Below are 19,352 nucleotides of genomic sequence, written 5' to 3' on the forward strand. Positions count from 1 at the left end.
AGATGAAAGTGTAGGAGTTGTTAGTGATCTTGTGACTGTGAAGAATTGCATAGGATGGAAAACAAGCGTGCTGGCAAAGCAGAAAGAAAAACTGGGTGCTTGATGATATTGTTGAGCTGATGCAATATACCTGACTACTCACATTTCCAGAGGTCTTACGTAGAAAAGTTGAATTACTTTATTTCTTAAGCCACTAGTAGGAACACTTCTGCATCTTACAACCAAATGCATCTTAACTAATACAGTATGTTTCTAGAAATACACCAAAGCATACAAATCATGTGTGCGTACACACACAGATTTTTTATTAAAGCTATCGTTATATGTAAACACTTTCTATTTAAAAATGTAATGTTCCTTTACACTGTAAAATCTATAGATTCTCTCTCTACATATATATTTGGGGACATATATTTTCATTTTATGCACGAGTATATTATATTTTACATAGAATTAATGAACTAAAAGATGCAGCGTCAGTAAGCTGTTAGACCAAAATAATCTTTAAAATCTGTAAAAGGTGACTGTGAAAGAAAAGATAAGAGATAAGGAAGATAAATCTGTAAGTTACAGTATCTACCTAAAGGAGTTCCCAGGGAGAGAACAGAGAAAATAGGGAGAAGGAAATTCTCTAAGAATTAATAAGAAAACTCTAAAAAGTAGAATAAACAAACACATCCTATGATGTTACTGCCCACTCAGTTCTAAGTTAAATGAATTTTTAAAAGACCACAAAAGCTAGTATAGCTTTTGAATGTGTGTGAATATGCATATAAATTTTTAAAAATCACTTTTATTGAAATATTACATATACATATTAGGAAAAATTTTAAACGTTGAATTTTTACAAAGTGAATGTGACCATTTGATTGTCAGTTCAAGAAATAACACCTAACCAGCACGATAGAAGTCTGTTTCATGTTCGCTTCCAATCATTATTCCTTCCTTCTTTCCCAAAGGCTGCTGTAATCCTGATTTTTCATTCAAAAGATTGGTTTTGCCTGAGTATTTTAACATTATATAAATGAAATGATTGGTGTAATGCTTTTTCTTTTAGACGTTTTTGTTCAGTACAGCACTGGTGATACTCATCTCTCTTGTTTCATGTTGCTATGGTGAATATTTTATTCATTGTTGTAAGTATTTTATATGTGAGTAGACCACAGTTTATCCATTCTCTTGATGGAGATTTTGGTCGGTCTTGGTTTTGGGTTATTGTGAATACAATACTTTAAACGTTCTTGTCTTTTTTTTTTTTTTTTTTAAATGAAAATATGTGTAGGATTACAGCTGGGCAGGAAAAAGCTCTAGCTTTATCTCCTGGAGCTCCTGGATATATGAATTTTTGACTCTTGACCATGGTGAGGGAACTGAGATTTAAAATGTGCAATTTAAAATCCAGAACCCCCCACCCCCCCCACCCCCTGCTGGTCACCTGCAGGCTGTGTTTCTTTACTGATGGCTTGCAACTGACCTAATCAGTTTAACATGTCTGACTTGATTACATGGTCAAGGGGGCATAGAAGACCTGCTGGGAGTTTCTCCTTTGAGTTCTCCTGAAAGAAAGATTACTAGCAGAAATCTTGGGAGTTCATGTTGGAGACTGTTTTAGTTTCCTAGGCAGCTCCAAGCAATACCATGAAATTGGTTGGCTGAAATAATGGGATTTATTTGCTCATGGTCAGAGTCTGGGGGAATGTCCAAATGAAGGCATCATCAAGGCGATGCTTTCTTCCTGAAAAGTGTGGTGTTCTGGGGCTGGCTGCTTGCGATCCATGTTCCTTTCTTAGCTTGTCACATGGCAAGATGCATGGCAGCGTCTGTCTGGTGGTCTCTCCCGTCTCTTCTGGGTTCTGTTGATTTCAGTTTCTGGTTGCTTCCTCCGTGGCTTTCTCCCTGTCTGTCTGAATTTCATTCTGCTTATAAAGGACTCCAGTAATAGGATTAAGACCCATCCTGACTGAGGTGGGTCACACCTTAACTGAAGTAGCCTCATCAAAAGGTCCTACTTACAATAGGTTCACACACACAGGAATGGATTGACTTGAAGAACATGGTTTTCTGGGGTAGGTGCAGCTTCAAACCAGCACTGAGACAACAGTGTGTGTGCAAGAATAAGGGCCCCTGGAAAGCTTGCATATGGAAGATCTTTTGAAACCCCATTGCTTGCCTGTACTCTTTCTCTTTCTGCACCATATCCTTTGCTTTTATATAAAAGCTGTTTGTGAGTTAAATGCGGTGATTCCTTTCAAATATCCAAACTTGGAAAAATGTTGCAATATGCACACGTCTTTATTGAGTATATACCTAGGAATAGATTTGCTGGTTCATAGACTACACATATATTCAGCTTTAGAAGATAAACCCAAGAAGGTTTTAACGGTGATTTTAACAGTTTATACTCCTGTTAGCATTGCATGAACATTCTACTTCCTCCACATGTTTGCCATTACTTGGCATAGTCTTTTTTTTTTTTTTTTTTTTTTTTTTTTTACTTTATCCAGTGGTAGCTTTTTAAAACATATTTTTAAAATTCTGGATTAACTTCAAACTGGTACCAAAGTTGCAAGTTCAAAACAAAAACATCAGAGGGGGCGGGGCAAGATGGCGGAGTGGTGAGGAGCAGAATTTCATCTCTCCCCTGGAACAGCTGGCAATTACCCGAGAACTATATGAAACAGTGTTTTCGGGGTCTCCAGTAACCAGTCACACATTGGACGCAAGTTTGGAATTGGAGGAAAAGCTGAGATCGCAGCGAACATTCTAAGTTCCCCGGACCAGGGGTCTGGTGCCCCTCCTCACCCAGACCTCACAGACTGTCTTGCTGCCGGCTCCCTGAAAGGGGGGAAAAAAAAAAACAACAAAAAACAGCAATCTGCTGCGGGCAAGAAGGGAGGCTCAACCCAGCCTCAACTGCAGAATTAATTAGCAAATTAATTAACTAACTTTGGGAGCTGGGGTGCTAAAGAAGGGCTGGGCTCCGAGAAGTGGGGGCACATAAAAGCAGGCACCCATTCCCAGACTCCAAAAAAGCCATTTTTTTTTCCCCTACATTTTATCCCTTCTGGCTTCTCACTGATCCCTTACCTTTTTGCATTTCAATAGCCCCCGGCAGGGGTGGAACTGAAGCTGTTGGACAGTAATTATCAGACAGTAGCCCAAAGCATATCTTTAAATGCTCTATTCTGACACTGACAAAACTTCCAAGCTGGGGAAAGACTTTTAAAAGAGACTTTTTTTTTTCTTTTTTCTTTTTCCTGTTTTTCATTTCTATTTTTTTTTTAATCTAAAAATGATACATGTTGTTATTTTCTATCGGAAAGCCCAGGTTGAGGGACTAGGCTGGGCTTGGGGGGAGACAGAGTACCCACAGTGTCTTTGAGTTCCGTATTCACTAGTGAAGGTCTCCACCCCCGTCTTTAATTGGCAACTCAGGCTGACCAAGGAATCTACCTGGAGAGGCCCCAAAGAGGAGAGGGGAGAAGGGAATAGTGCCCCTGAGAGACAACTGGAGTGAGGATTGAGAGAGTGGAGGGAGGTCCAGCTCAACTGGCAGTCCTCCTTCTGGAAATTCAGACCCCAGGGGCTGGAATTCAGATTCCATCTTCAGTCAGCCACGCCCCTGACAGGATCAGAGTCACCAGAAGAACTAAAGGCTCCACTCCTCCTTACACTGGTGAGGGAGCTGCGGGTTGGCCAGCGCAACCTGCTGGACAGGAGAGGAAAAGCACCAATTCTAAAGGCCTCATAGGAGGGTCTCATTCTCAGGAAAACTCCATACCCTCCCAATGAGACCTGGGCCTCACCAGACTGGGAAAATCTGACTAGGGTCGACCATATCTGAGGAGACCCACTCACAAAAAGGTTACATACAAGCAGAGCAAGAAACAGAAAAAACAAGAGGGGAAAAATTCTGATCAACTAAATAGATCCTAAGTTAGAGATCTAGAATAAGTTGAACTGAATAACAGAGGCCAGAGAAGAAAGCCAACCAACAAGAAAACCACTACGTAAAAGATAGAAAACAAGCTCCAAGATAAACTAATCAAGAAAATCAGATGCCTAGACAACTTAAGATAACAAGCCATACCAGAAACATGAAAACATGGACCAGCCAAAAGAACAAACTAATAGCTCAGCTGAGACACAGGAGTGGAGGCAACTAATGCTAAATAAATTTGATGAAATGAAGGAAGATATAGCAAAAGAGCTGAAGGATATAAAGAAGACACTGGATGACCATAAAGAAGAATTCATAAACTTAAAAAAACAAATGGCAGAACTCATGGGAATGAAGGCCACAATGGAGGAGATGAAAAACACAATGGAGGGACACAACAGTAGATTTGAACAGGCAGAAGAAAGGATCAGTGAACTGGAAGACAGGTCATTCGAATTCATACACACGAAAGAACAGATGGTGAAAAAAATGGAAAAATATGAGCAGGGTCTTAGGGAGCTGAGCGACAACATGAAACACACAAATATACGTGTTATGGGTATCCCAGAAGGAGAAGAGAGGGGAAAAGGGGCAGAAAGAGTAATAGAAGACATATTCACTGAAAATTTCCCAACTCTTATAAAAGACAGAAAATTAGAGATTCAAGAAGTACAACGTACTCCAAATAGAATAGATCCCAGTAGACCTACTCCAAGATACTTACTTTTCAGATTGTCCAATGTCAAAGACAAAGAGAGGATTCGGAAAGCAGCAAGAGAAAAACGATCCATTACATACAAGGGAAAGTCAATAAGACTATGTACAGATTTCTCTGCAGAAACCATGGAGGCAAGAAGACAGTGATGTGATATATTTAAGATACTGAAAGACAAAAACTGCCAACCAAGAATTCTATATCCAGCAAAACTTTCCTTCAAAAATGAGGAAGAGATTAAAACATTTTCAGACAAACCAGACACTGAGAGAGTTTGTGAATAAGAAACTGGCACTACAAGAAATACTAAAGGGAGTGCTACAGGCTGATAGGAAAAGACAGGAGAGAGAGAGTTGGAGAAGAGTGCAGAAATGAAGATTATCAGGAAAGGCAAAAGGAGAGGAAAAAATAAGATATGACATATAAATTCCAAAAAACAAAATGGTAGTAGAAAGTACTGCCCTTACAGTAATAACACTAAATGTAAATGGATTAAACTCCCCAATAAAAAGACACAGACTGGCAGAATGGATTAAAAAACAGGACCCGTCTATATGCTGTCTACGAGAAACTCACTTTAGACACAAGGACAAACATAGACTGAAAGTGAAAGGTTGGAGAAAGATATTTCATGCAAACAACAACCAGAAAAAAAGCAGGAGTAGCTATGTTAATATCAGACAAGTTAGACTTCAAAAGCGAAACAATTAAAAGAGACAAAGAAGGACACTATATATTAATAAAAGGGTCAATTCATCAAGAAGACATAACAATCATAAATATTTATGCACCAAGCCAGAATGCCCCAAAATTCATGAGGCAAACACTGCAATCACTGAAAGGAGAAATAGATACCTCTACAACAATAGTTGGAGACTTCAATACACCACTCTCATCAATGGATAGAACATCTGGACAGAGGATCACTAAAGAAACAGATGTTGAATTGTATGATAAATGAACTAGACTTGACAGACATTTATAGAGCATTACATCCAACAACAGCAGGATACACTTTTTTCTCAAGTGCTCATGGAACATTCTCTAGGATAGACCACATGTTGGGTCACAAAGCAAGTCTCAACAAATTTAAAAATACTGATATTATACAAAACACTTTCTCAGACCACAATGGAATGAAGTTGGAAATAAATAAAAGGCAGAAGGTCATAAAATTCACAAACATACGGAGGCTAAACAACACCTTCTTAGAAAACCAGTGGGTAAAGGAAGAAATTACAAGAGAAATTAATAAATACCTCGAGGCAAATGACAATGAAAACACAACTTATCAAAACTTATGGGATGCAGCAAAGGTGGTGCTGAGAGGGAAATTTATTGCCCTAAATGCCTATATTAAAAGAGAAGAGAGAGCAAAAATTGAAGAGTTAAATGCTCACCTGGAGGAATTAGAGAAAGAACAGCAAACTAACCCCAAAGCAAGCAGAAGGGAAGAAATAGCAAAGATAAGAGCAGAAATAAATGCAGTTGAGAACAGAAAAACAATAGAATCAACAAAACCAGAAGTTGGTTCTTTGAGAAAATCAATAAAATCGATTGACCACTGGCTAGGCTAACAAAAAAAAAAAAAAAGAGCAGATGCAAATAAATGCAATAAGAAATGGGAAAGGAAATGTAACTACCGACCCTGCAGAAATTGAGGAGATAATGAGAAGATACTATGAGCAACTATATACTAATAAACTAGACAACTTGGATGAAATGGACAACTTCCTAGAAAAGCATAAACAACCAACATTAACTCAAGAAGAAATAGATGACCTCAACAAACCAATCACAATTAAAGAGATTGAGTCAGTCATCAAAAAGCTCCCAAAAAGGAAAAGCCCAGGACCAGATGGTTTCGCATGTGAATTCTACCAAGCATTCAAGAACGAATTAGTACCAATCCTGCTCAATCTCTTCAAAAAAATTGAAGAAGAGGGAAAGCTACCTAACTCTTTCTATGACGCCAACGTCACCCTAATACCAAAACCAGACAAAGATACTACAAAAAAAGAAAATTATAGACCAATTTCTTTAATGAATATAGGCACAAAAATCCTCAACAAAATACTCACAAATCGAATCCAACAGCACATTAAAAGAATTATACACCACGACCAGGTGGGATTTATTCCAGGTATGCAAGGCTGGTTCAACACAAGAAAATCAATTAATGTAATACACCACATCAATAAATCAAAGCAGAAGAACCACATGATCATCTCGATTGATGCAGAAAAGGCATTTGAGATAATTCAACATCCTTTCCTGATGAAAACACTTCAAAGGATAGGAATAGAAGGGAACTTTTTCAATATGATAAAGGCAATATATGAAAAACCCACAGCTAACATCACACTCAATGGGGAGAGACTGAAAGCTTTTCCTCTAAGATCAGGAACAAGACAGGGATGCCCAGTATCACCATTGTTATTCAACATTGTGCTGGAAGTTCTATCTAGAGCAATTAGGCAAGAAAAAGAAATAAAAGGCATCCAAATTGGAGAGGAAGAAGTAAAACTTTCACTGTTTGCAGATGACATGATTCTGCATGTAGGAAATCCAGAAAAATCTACAGCAAAGCTACTAGAACTAGTCAATGAATACAGCAAAGTAGCAGGCTACAAGATCAACACGCAAAAATGCGTAGTGTTCCTATACACAAGTAATGTGCAACAAGAGGAGGAAATCAAGAAAAAAATCCCATTTACAATAGCAACCAAAAGAATCAAGTATTTAGGAATAAACTTAACCAAGGACACAAAAGACCTTTACATAGAAAACTATAAGAAACTGCTAAAAGAAATTGAACAAGACCTGAAAAAAATGGAAGAACATACCATGTTCATGGATTGGAAGACTAAATATAGTTAAGATGGCAATTTTACCTAAACTGATTTACAGATTCAATGCAATACCAATTCAAATCCCAACAACTTACTTTACAGAAATAGAAAAAACAATAACTAAATTTATTTGGAAGGGTAAGGTGCCCCGAATAGCCAAAAATATCTTGAGAAAGAGGAATGAAGTGGGAGCTCTCACACTACCTGACTTTGAAGCATATTACAAAGCGACAGTGCTCAAAACAACATGGTACTGGCATAAGGACAGATATACTGATCAATGGAATCAAATTGAGTGTTCAGAAGTAGACCCTCGCATCTACAGACAACTGATCTTTGATAAGGCAGTGAAGCCGAAGCAACTGGGAAAGAGCAGCCTGTTCAATAAATGGTGTTTGGAGAACTGGATATCCATTTCCAAAAGAATGAAAGAGGATGTCCATCTCACACCTTATACCAAAATTAACTCAAAGTGGATCAAAGACCTAAACATTAGCACCAAGACCATAAAACTCTTAGAAGAAAATGTAGGGCAGTATCTTAAAGATCTTGTGAAAGGAGGCGGTTTCTTAGACCTCACACCCAAGGCATGAGCAACCAAAGAACAAATAGACAAATGGGATCTCCTCAAAATTAAACACTTTTATACATCAAAGGACTTTGTCAGAAAAGTAAAAAGGCAACCTACACAATGGGAGATGATATTTGGAAACCACATATCAGATAAGGGTTTAATATCCCAAATATATAAAGGAATCTTGCATCTCAATAACAGAAAGACAAACAATCCAATTAAAAAATGGGCAAAAGACATGAACAGACATTTTTCTGAAGAGGAAATATAAATGGCTCAAAAGCATACGAAAAATTGCTCAACTTCACTGGCTATTAAGGAAATGCAAATCAGAACCACAATGAGATATCATCTCACACCTACCAGAATGGCCATTATCCAAAAAACAGAAAATGACAAGTGCTGGAGAGGATGTGGAGAAAGAGGCACACTTATTCATTGTTGGTGGGAATGTAGAATGGTGCAACCACTCTGGAAGACAGTATGGAGGTTCCTCAGGAAGCTAAATATAGATTTGCCATATGACCCAGCTATTCCATTGCTAGGTATATACTCAGAGGAACTGAAACTTAAGACACAAACAGACATTTGTAAACCGATGTTTATTGCAGCATTATTCACAATTGCCAAGAGATGGAAACAGCCCAAATGTCCATCAAAGGACGAGTGGATAAACAAACTGTGGTATATACACATGATGGAATATTATGCAGCTGTAAGACAGAACAAAGACATGGATCATGTAATAATGTGGATGAACCTTGAGGACATTATGTTGAGTGAAGTTAGCCAGAGACAGAAGGACAGATTCTGTATGGTCTCACTAATATGAACAGACATTAATGAACAAACTTTGGGAGTTAAAAGCTGACAACACAGGCGACCAGGAGATAGAAAGAGGGCAGAGATCAGCCATTTGATGCTGAAGGACTACAGAATGTTTAGGATTGATTGCATAGATCCAGAAATAGATAGCATAATATTGTGTGATGGTAGCAAGGTATTGTAAGTACACTGAACAAAGATGTCTGTGAGTAAAGCTGAAAGAGGTGGGATAGGAGAATGTATGACACCAGAGGTAAAGATAGATGATAAAGACTGGGACTGTATAACGTGGCAAAAACTGGAGTGGCCAATGACTGTTACTAAATATACAAATATAAAAATGTTTTTGCATGTGGGAAAGCAAATGAATGTCAACTATGTAGAAATTTGAAAAGGGGATGGTATTCAGGAAAAAACATAATCAAAGCAAACTGGAATCTATGGTCAACAGTAACATTATAATATACCTCCATTAAATGTAACAAAGGCAATATGCCAATGCTAAATGTATATGAGGGGGGATATAGGGGAGGAATATGGAATTCTTGGTAGCGGTGTTATTTGCTGTCCTTACTATTGTGTTGTATTGTATGACATGTTATTTTTCTTTTTATCATTTTTTTCTTATTGCTAAAGAAAAAAACAATTTTTCTTGTAGTAATCAGTATGTTCAAGTGCTGATTGTGGTGATAAATGTACAACTTTATGATACCATGAACAACTCATTGTACACTGTGGATAAATGTATGTGAATATAACTCTATAAAATTGTAGGAAAATATATATATACGAGTAAAAGTGTTGGAGAAAACCTGGTGAGAGGGATGATGCCTCACCAATATGGACTAACTACAATGTGTAAACTCAGAATTGAATCTTAGAACATAGCCTAATGTGGACACAATAATTGTAATAGTCCCTTGATTGTAAGCTCTTACAGCAGTTAACTCTATCCCTGAATTGTAATGCCTGTCTCTAAACTTTGAGATGCTGATCCCCTAGCGTATAACCTGACTAGTCTCTGGAACAATGCATATGTCTGAGACACCTGAAACTCAGAGCTAGAGCTAGGCAGATATGAATGTCAGTATTAGTGCATACAGCCACTGTCAAAAAAAAAAAAAAAAAACAAACCCAGACTTCAATTAGTGATATGAATGAAGCAGGTCTGGTTAAGACCAGGGCAAGCCAGGCCAAAGGGTAAAGGTTGAAACTGATTGTGTTTTAAAACTTCAACTTCCATATGAGACCAAGGAAATAGATATCTATTTGGTACAGGATCTAAATTTTCTGAACGGTACAACTCTACAGTCAATTTGTTCAAACACCACAATTGCATGGAACTTTGAATAGTAAGTGAGATACGGTAGGTTAGTATAGGCTGGAGTGAAATAGTGACACATACTAGAGTAATTTGGACAGATAATAAAAAATATATTTACAGCCTCCCCCTCCCCAACCCCGAGGATCTGGGGGAAGGTGCGGATGTGTTGGACATCCTCACCTGGACCGGTGTTGATGTTGTCACAAACATTGGGACTGGAGGTTTGATGTGCTGAGCCCTCGAGCATGGGACTGGCCCTTATGAAGCTCATTACCACAAAGGAGAGTCTATACTTGAATGTAATGGTGCCTAAGAGTCTCCCCCTGAGTACCTCTTTGTTGCTCAGATGTGGCCCTCTCTCTCTCTAACTGAGCCATCTCGACAGGTGAACTCGCTGCCCTCCCCCCAACGTGGGACCCGACTCCCAGGGGTATAAATCTCGCTGGCAATGCAGAATATGACTCCCAGGGATGAATGTGGACCCGGCATTGTGGGACTGAGAGTATCTTCTTGACCAAAAGGGGGATGCAAAATGAGACGAAATAGTTTCAGTGGCTGAGAGATTTCAAATGGAGTCGAGAGGTCACTCTGGTGGACATTCTTATGCAGTATATAGATAATACCTCTTAGGCTTTAATGTATTGGAATAGCTAGAAGTAAATACCTGAAACTTCCAAACTCCAACCCAGCAGTCTGGACTCCTGAAGACAATTATATAATAATGTAGATTACAAGGGGTGACAGTGTGATTGTGAAGACCTTGTGGATCACACCCCCTTTATCTAGTGTATGGATGAGTGGAGGAATGGGGATAAAAACTAAAGGACAAATGGGGTGGGATGGGGGGATGATCTGGGTGTTCTTTTTTCACTTTTATTTTTTATTCTTGTTCTGGTTCTTTCTGAAGTAAGGAAAATGTTCAGAGATAGATTGTGGTGATGAACGCATAACTATGTTATCATACTGTGGACAGTGGATTGTATACCATGGATGATTGTATGGTGTGTGAATGTATTTCAATAAAATTGAATTTAATGAAAAAAAATAATAATAGAACTATACCACACACACACAAAAAAAACCATCATTTCTTGAGTCATTTGAGAAGTGAATTGCTGATCTAATGCCCATCAGTCCCAAATACTTTTAGAGAGAGGTGTATTTCCTATAAAAATGGATGCTGTCTTACATATCTGTAGTAAAACTATCAGAACTGCTACTGTCTAATCCTCAACCCCATTTAAGGCTCCAACTTTCCACACTAAGCTATCCCTCTCTACAGTCATCCGTCTGCTTCTACTCTGGCCCCAGTATCCATGGTTGGCTGAACCATGCAGATACCTTTTTCTTCCTGCCTAGGCCCTCCTGTGTGGGTTCTCACTATGCCCTACTCAGGCTCTGACACACCACACCCAACCACCCCTCTGTGGTGATGCCCCTTTTCATCTTGCTTGTGCTTTGCCACTCCTTACTGGATTGCCCTCCACTGCTGTGTGACTCCTTCTCACCCTATTCCTTGGCCTCAGTGCCTGGCCTTGTGGAGGCACCTAAACATATGTCCTCCTCACCTGGCTTGGACTCTGAAACCCTATGCTGAGGCACCATGCCAGCGTAGACACACTTTTTGTCCCCCTCTCTCTCTCTGTCAGCCCTTCATGAGTGCTCTCCTCCCTTTTCCCCTGGGGTTGACATACCCAATGTTGGAAACCTCTTCTACTTTCATGGTCTCCTCACCCTGTTTAGATTCTGATACCCCATGCTACCTACAAGCATTTAAACCCTAACCAACTCTGGCTTCAGCCCTGCCAGGCAGGCAGCCCTCCCTGTGGATGCCCTCCTTACTTGCTGGGGCTTCCACAACCTGCTTAGGGCCACCATGCTCCATCCCCATGTTGGAGCAGATGTATCTGTCCCACTTAATAACTTTAGGACTGAATTATTCAAAAAGAGAAGAAAGGAGAAGGGAGGAATAAGAAAGAGAAGGCAAGAGAAGGCCTGGGGAAGGGGAAGAAGCAGGAAAAGTGCTCACTATGGTTTTAATCTGCAGTTTCTTGATTACTCATTAGGTTGAACACCTTTCATGAGTTTATTGACCCTTTGACTGTTCTATTCAGTGCAGTGCCCATTAAAATTCTTCTGCTCTATTTTCTAATGGGTTGCCTGACCTTTTTTATTGATTTGTAGGTGTTCTTTATGTATTTTGGATATGAGAATTTTGTCAGTTATATTTATTGTGTATATCCTCTCTCTGTGTGTATCTTGACTTTTCAGTTCAGGCATATATACATGAATTTTGTTGACGAGGCTTCTAATTTTAATGTAGTCCAAATTACATTTTTTTTTTTATTACTAACACTTATCTTTTTCATGTTTTAGAAATTTTGCCTATATCAAATTTACGTGAATATTCTCCTATATTGCATTCTAAAATACTTGTTTATTTTTCATATTTAGATCTAGAATTCACCTTAATATGATTTTTGCGTATGATGTGAGATATTAGTGTTTAGATTTCAAGTTTTTAACCCAGATGAATACTATTTCACCTGACGCCATTTATGCAAAAGATCTTCATTTTCCTAGTGCTCTAAATTTTTGTCCTAAATCACATATGCATATATGTGCTAGTCTGTTTCTACTTTCTTAATTCCGTTATTCCATTCCCTTGGTTTCCTGTTCTCCAAAACCACACTGTCTTTTCCACTGAGATTTTGTTGAGGGCTAGGAGTTTAACTTATAAACTTGAACTAATTTTAAACATACAGATAAGTTGTGAAAATAACAGAGTTTCTATATACCCCACACTGAGATGAGCTTCCTCTGATATTTATATCATGCATAACTATAGGACAGTCATTAAAACCAGGAAATTAGCAGTGAGACAATACTATTATTCATACCTTATTCAGACTTGATTTATTTTTCCCCACTAACATCCTTCTTCTATTATTGGATTCTATTGATACAACACTGAATTTAGTTGTAGGTCTTAGTTTGCCGGTATGCTATAAAAACACTATGAACAGGTTGGCTTGAACAGCAGGGATTTATCTCACAGTTCTGGAGACTAGAAGCCTAAAACCAGGTGTCGGCAGGGCCAGGCAGCCTCTGAAGTCTGTAGCGTTCTGCTGGTGGCTTGCAGCAATCCGTAGCTCAGTCCCTGCCTCTCTCACATGGCCATCTGTCTCCTCTCTCTTACTCCTACTCTATATTGAAATTTCTTCTGTTAATAAGGACTCCTGTCATATTAGATTAAAGTTAACCCTGATTCATCGTAATAGGATCTTTGAAGATCCTGTTTACAAATGCGTTCACATCCACAGGAGGGGGGATCAGGACTTGAAAGTATCTTTGTTGGGGACATGATTTAATCCATAATACTCTCCTTCGTCTCCTCCAACTTGTGACAGTTCTTCCATAGTTTGTAGTGTTTCATGACCTTCATCCTTTTGAAGAGGACCAATCAATTATTCTGTAGGCTGTCCTACAACTCAGATTGTCTGATGTTTTCTCATGGTTGGATTGAGGATATGTGTTTTGGGCAAAAATACTCAGAAGTGACATGCTCTTCTCAGTGCATCATGGCAGAGAGTATATGATGTGGATGTGCCTTATTCCTGAAGGCATTTAGCTTGAGCACTTCATTAAGTTGGGGTCTGCCGAATTTCTCCACTATAAAGTTATTATCTTTCCCAACGTCCCTAACAAATATCTTAGGGGAGGTAATTTGAGGCAATGCAAATAGACTTTTTGTCCATTAATTTTAGCATCCATTGGGGAATCTTATTTATAGTTATTATTATTGTGCTGATTGCTTAATGGTGATTTTTTTTTTTTAATTTCACCCCTTCATTTTACATTCATTCCTCTGAATTATTCTGTAAGGAAAGCTGTCTTTTTCCCCACATGTATTTATTCATTGAATTATTCAATTTTTATATGAGTGTGGACTCATGGGTGTTTTATTCTGTGGAAAAAAATTCAATGATTGTTTTATTGCTCAAATTGTTTGAGCTTTTATCGTTGGGAGATACTTCAGAGAGACTGTGTTCTCTCAACAAGCCCCCATGTCTGTTTTTTTTCTCCCTTCTTACCCTCTCCTCTCTTCTCCTTGTTTCTATTTTCTTATCTTCTGGGGCCACAAAATATACCAGGTTCATCATGTGTTTTCCGTGACCTAGTGCTGGAATGAACCATTGGTCCAATGTCTGGTGGCTCCTTCTATTGAAAAATGCTGTTTAGAAACCAAGATCTAAGTGTTAGGTGTGCTCATTTCTACTGGGGCATCATTGCATTCAGCCCTTCTTACCTGACAGAGCTGGGAATACATGTGTGTGTATAACCAAGTCATGCTGAACGGGTAAAATGAAATTCTCTTTAGGAGGGAAGCCGCTGTCTCCCCACCCCCTCCCAATTGTAAACACATACCTCCAAAATTAACTCAGGGATCCTTCACAGGGAGACTGTCATACGGTGAGCTTTTTGTCTCTCAAAGCTATAAAAGAAGTTACTGTTTTTGCTTCTGCTTTGCTCAAAAAAAAACTGTGACATTCCATCCAGAATTTTTAGTATTTTTGTGCTACATTACATACATGTGTAAATCTAATAATGCTTACTAGGTTATAAACTGCCTTGCTTTCTAAATATTTATACAGAAGGGTCTTTTGTTGGCAAGATTGTTTATTTCTCTAAACACCCATGCATCTGTATTTCTGTATATTTGCTTTAAAAGAGAGGGATAACTTCAGATGGTTAGGTATTGCCGGACAGGCCCTAACAAAAAAGAATGCAAAAGAAAATAGATTTACGGATTTGGTGGCAAGGAATTGAGGAATTTTTCATTTTGGGGCACCAATTGTCTCTGAAAAGTAGACAAGTATTGTTAAGATTATAAATGGATTTGGGAGGAGTGAAGGTTTGAAGAAAATAGAGGTTAGAGAATTCAAATAGTTATTGCCAAAAACAGGAAATCAAATTTGTTAAAAAATAAAACACATGATTGCTGGGTGGTTTTTAGGATGGATTCACATTGATAACTAGCCATATTCTATTGTTGCGTAACAACTTACCTCAAAGCAGGCTCTGCTGTGATGCTGGCCGGCTCTCTTGTGTTTACCTGCCTAGTGGTTCATTACTCTGGTTGCACATTATATTCACCTGGGTCCCATACTCAAAGATTCTGTCCTAATCATTCTGGAGTATGATGTCGGCATCTGACTTTAAAAGCTGCTCAAGTGATTCCGAAGTGTCCTCAAGATTGAGCCACTAATCTAGACCCTGATACAATACTTATCATCTCCTTAATTGTTTGCCACAAAACTCTCCCACATAAAGCATTTGTGAGCATTGGGGTGTGTGGGGGTTACTGAAAGTTAGGAATTGGGGTTTGAGTAGGAAGCCAAATTTACTCAAGTCAAATTTAATTTCCAGATTTAAAAAATTTTCCTTTGGCCACCCCAAGAGCTGGGAGCTTCTATTGGGCCTGCACTCTACATCATCTCCAAGTGCAAACCATTTTACTAACTCCGCTTTACCCAGCTATGCCAGCTCTTCTCCTTACCCCCTTCTTAGTTGCCTGACTGCTTCTCACTCTGTTAGGCAGAGTGAGTCAGTTCCCACTAGCAATCTGATGTTCCCCACTTTCCTTCATCCTACTCTACAGCGATTCATCACTTTTAAGAGTTTTTAAGTGGTAACACTCTTACATACTAGCTGGTTTCTAGAATCAGGAGAAAAGTTAATGCTGATTCCAAAGCTTCTAGGACTCGAGAGACTTCTGAGGAATGCATGGCAGATCTAGATTTCCAGGATGAAGACAAGAAATTCCTTCTTTTTTTCATTGACTCAATAGACAGCTAATGGCAGCCTACCATATGGTAGGCCCACGAAAGACAAATAGGTACTTGCAGTAAATTGCAGTCAATACAGTGGTTTTTAAGCCAGCCAGAGTCTGGATGGAGGACGCAGTTGAGGGAGCAATGCAAGAAGTCAAGTGCCCAGCATTCCAAGCTGCCTCCTGAGTGCAGATTCATAGAACTGTAACATTAGAGCACCACAAGGGATACAACAGATCATCGGGTCTAATCAGTCCATCTTATAGGTTAGAAAATAGAAGTCTAGGAGTAGATCTGAGTTGCAGACGGTCTCATAGCAAGTCAGTGGCAAGGCCAGGATTGAATTAGAATATGGGTCCACCAAGTACCAACCCAGAGATGTGCCCCCAAAAAGTGAGTTTCTAAGACCCTGCGGGCACCATTACAGGAGAGGGTAGGCCAGCAGTGGAGTTGCTGATGGCAGTCGAGGCCTGAACCTGCATGGCTTGTACCTCTGTCTGCAGGGTTATTGACTGTGCCTGCAGCCAGGGTTTCAACCTCTGTAGTGGCTCTGCCCAGAAGGGGCCAATGAGGTAGATAATTTGACTTGTGAATGGAGTTCAGGGTAAGAACACAAACTGAAAATCGAAAGGAGGATGGGTAATCTGAAATAAGAACAACTTTCACAAATGTTAGGCTTTTGAGAATTGTAAAGCAGGTATATCCCAGGTATACGGCATGGCTTTGGAAAATTAGAGGATTATGCACGAGCAAATGAGACTAGAAATAGATGGCCTGGAGCCTTGTGTCTGAGATAAGTAGAGGGAGGCATTTTGGGGTGTTCCTGTTTGCTAAAGCTGGCAAAACGCAAAATACCAGAAATGGGGTTGGCTTTTTCAGAGGGGAGTTATTAACTTAAAATTTACAGTTCTTAGGCCATGAAAATGTCCACCTCAGGGCATTAACAGGACTATATCTGGATTCTGAGGACAGGCTGCCAGCATCTGGGGCTCCTCTGTCACATGGGCAAGGCACATGGTGACACCTGCTGGTCCTTCTCTCCCGGGTTTCATTGCTTCCAGCATCTGGCTTCAGTGGCTTCCTCTCTTGGCTTCTGGGGGGTGTCCTTGTCTCTCAGCTTCTCTGGGGGCTTCTCTGACTCTCTGGCCTTTTCTCTATGTCCTTTATCATCTTATAAAGGACTCCAGTAAGGGGATTAAGACCCACATTGAATGGGTGGGTCACATCTCATTTGAAATAACCTAATCAAAAGGTCCCACCCACAATAGGTCTACACTCACAGGAATGGATTAAAAGAACATGGCCTTTTCTGGGGGTACATAACAGCTTCAAACTACCACATGGGGGTAGCGGGCCATGAATAATATCTGCTGTCTGAGTAAAGGTCCCATATACAGTCACAAAATGCCCCCCCCTTTTTTTTTTTAAATCCAGTAGCATGGAGTCAAGCGAGGGAGAGATCATTTTTAAACTCATTTCAGTTACAGTTGCTTAAAAGCTGTGCATATCAGGGAATAAATATCATTTAATGGGGCTGTTCCCTCTTCATCTTTATACTTAGTAGTTCCCTCTTTATCTTTGTACTTACATCCCTTAAAGAACTAACATAGAGAAATTCTCTCTATTCGATTAGCTAGCAATGGCAATCAGTTTTACATTCCCCCCATGTCCACATTTGTAGTTATAGCTTAGGAAATTTCTTTGCTTGGAGAAAGTTCCTCTTATGTTAAAACATCAAACTTTTCCCAAGCATCCTCTAGTTCATCTAGTAAGCAATTTCTTCTTTACACACCAGAGGTCAGTATTGGCTTATTAATTTCCATGAGCTATTAATTTTTATTTTCCCTGGTAATAAAGAAACAAAATACAAAGGATCCTTGTTATATGGAGCTTTGGTATTTGTCCCTTAAGCAAGTATACTCTGGGTGGAGGTGCATACATTATGAAAGGTTAAAAAACAAACAGACAAAAGGCAAAAAGGTTAACAGTGAGCGTCCTTTGTTCTTTGAGAAGATATTTGTAGCTATGGAGGCACATTGATTAAGCAGATTTAAATAGCAGTGACTATCAAGTGTGAGAAATGTTCACAAGTAGAACTGTGAACTTACACACTGAAAGTGAACTGAAAAGATAGCTGTAGTATGTATGACCCAGGAAGTAATAATTTTATTCAACGCTGCATATCTACAATGATATATCAGTTTGGGATGGGAAAAGTTGTATATAACTTGGAAAAATTAGACAGAAATCCAGCAGTCTAATAATGGCAGTGAGTAGCTAGAGAAGTTTAAATATTTAATGTAAAGAAGAAAAGACTAAAGGCAGATCTGATAGTTGCCCACAGATACATTAAAGACTTTCCACAGGAAGAGGAAATAGATTCCTTTTGTGTTTCTCTGGTTGGTAAGGGGTGGAATTATAGAGATGGCGATTTCAACTTCATGTAATATAGAATTTTCTGAGAACTATAACTGCCCTGACTTTTTTGCCCAAGGTTTCATAGCAAGGAGTGTCAGCATTAGGTATTGGGATAAACTAGATGAATGCCAAAATCTGTTACATCTTAAGGTTATGTGAGTTTCCAATTGCAAGCCGAAGAGTAAACATACTTCTACAAATTCTAAATCTTCTTCCAGGTATGTATTTCTAGGTATGCCACCTGTTTTAAGAAGTATCCCTGAATCCTTCAGAGTACTGTTTGTTTATCATAAGTATCCCTAATATTTTAATAAGTATAATGCCATGTAGTTAGCTTTGCATGTTTGTCTTATCTGAAAACAAGATTCTCTTTAGGAATGTATGCTTTTTTATCTTCTATAATGCCTGGCACAATATAATGGATTTAGAAGATAGATAACATTTGTGGAGTAAATATATATCTTTATCTATAAAATAAAAAATAAAAATACCTGCTTTACCTGCCTCAGTGGGTCGTTTTGAGGATCAAATGAGATTAACATGCCTAAAAGCACTTTGAAAAGTATGAAGTGTTATCCAAATGTAAAGCGTTGTTATTTTAGAGGGGTTTCTCTCAGTTATAACCTCCCAAATCAACTCAAACATAGCGGCAATGGAAGAACATTTTTTAAAACATAATCTGAAAAGGAATTTGTCCCTTCTGGGCACGAATTATAAGTCTCCTGAAAAAAAAAATGCATATTTTTGTTTGTTTCTAAATAGCATAATGAGTTATGGTCTTCCAGGGAAAATGTTGCTCTGATAGAAGTAATCTACAATATAGAAAATTGCCCTTGTGTACTTCCAGGAAGGAATTGCAAACAAATGAGC

Source organism: Choloepus didactylus, chromosome 9, assembly GCF_015220235.1.
Source record: "Choloepus didactylus isolate mChoDid1 chromosome 9, mChoDid1.pri, whole genome shotgun sequence".
Classification (NCBI taxonomy): Eukaryota; Metazoa; Chordata; class Mammalia; order Pilosa; family Megalonychidae; genus Choloepus; species Choloepus didactylus.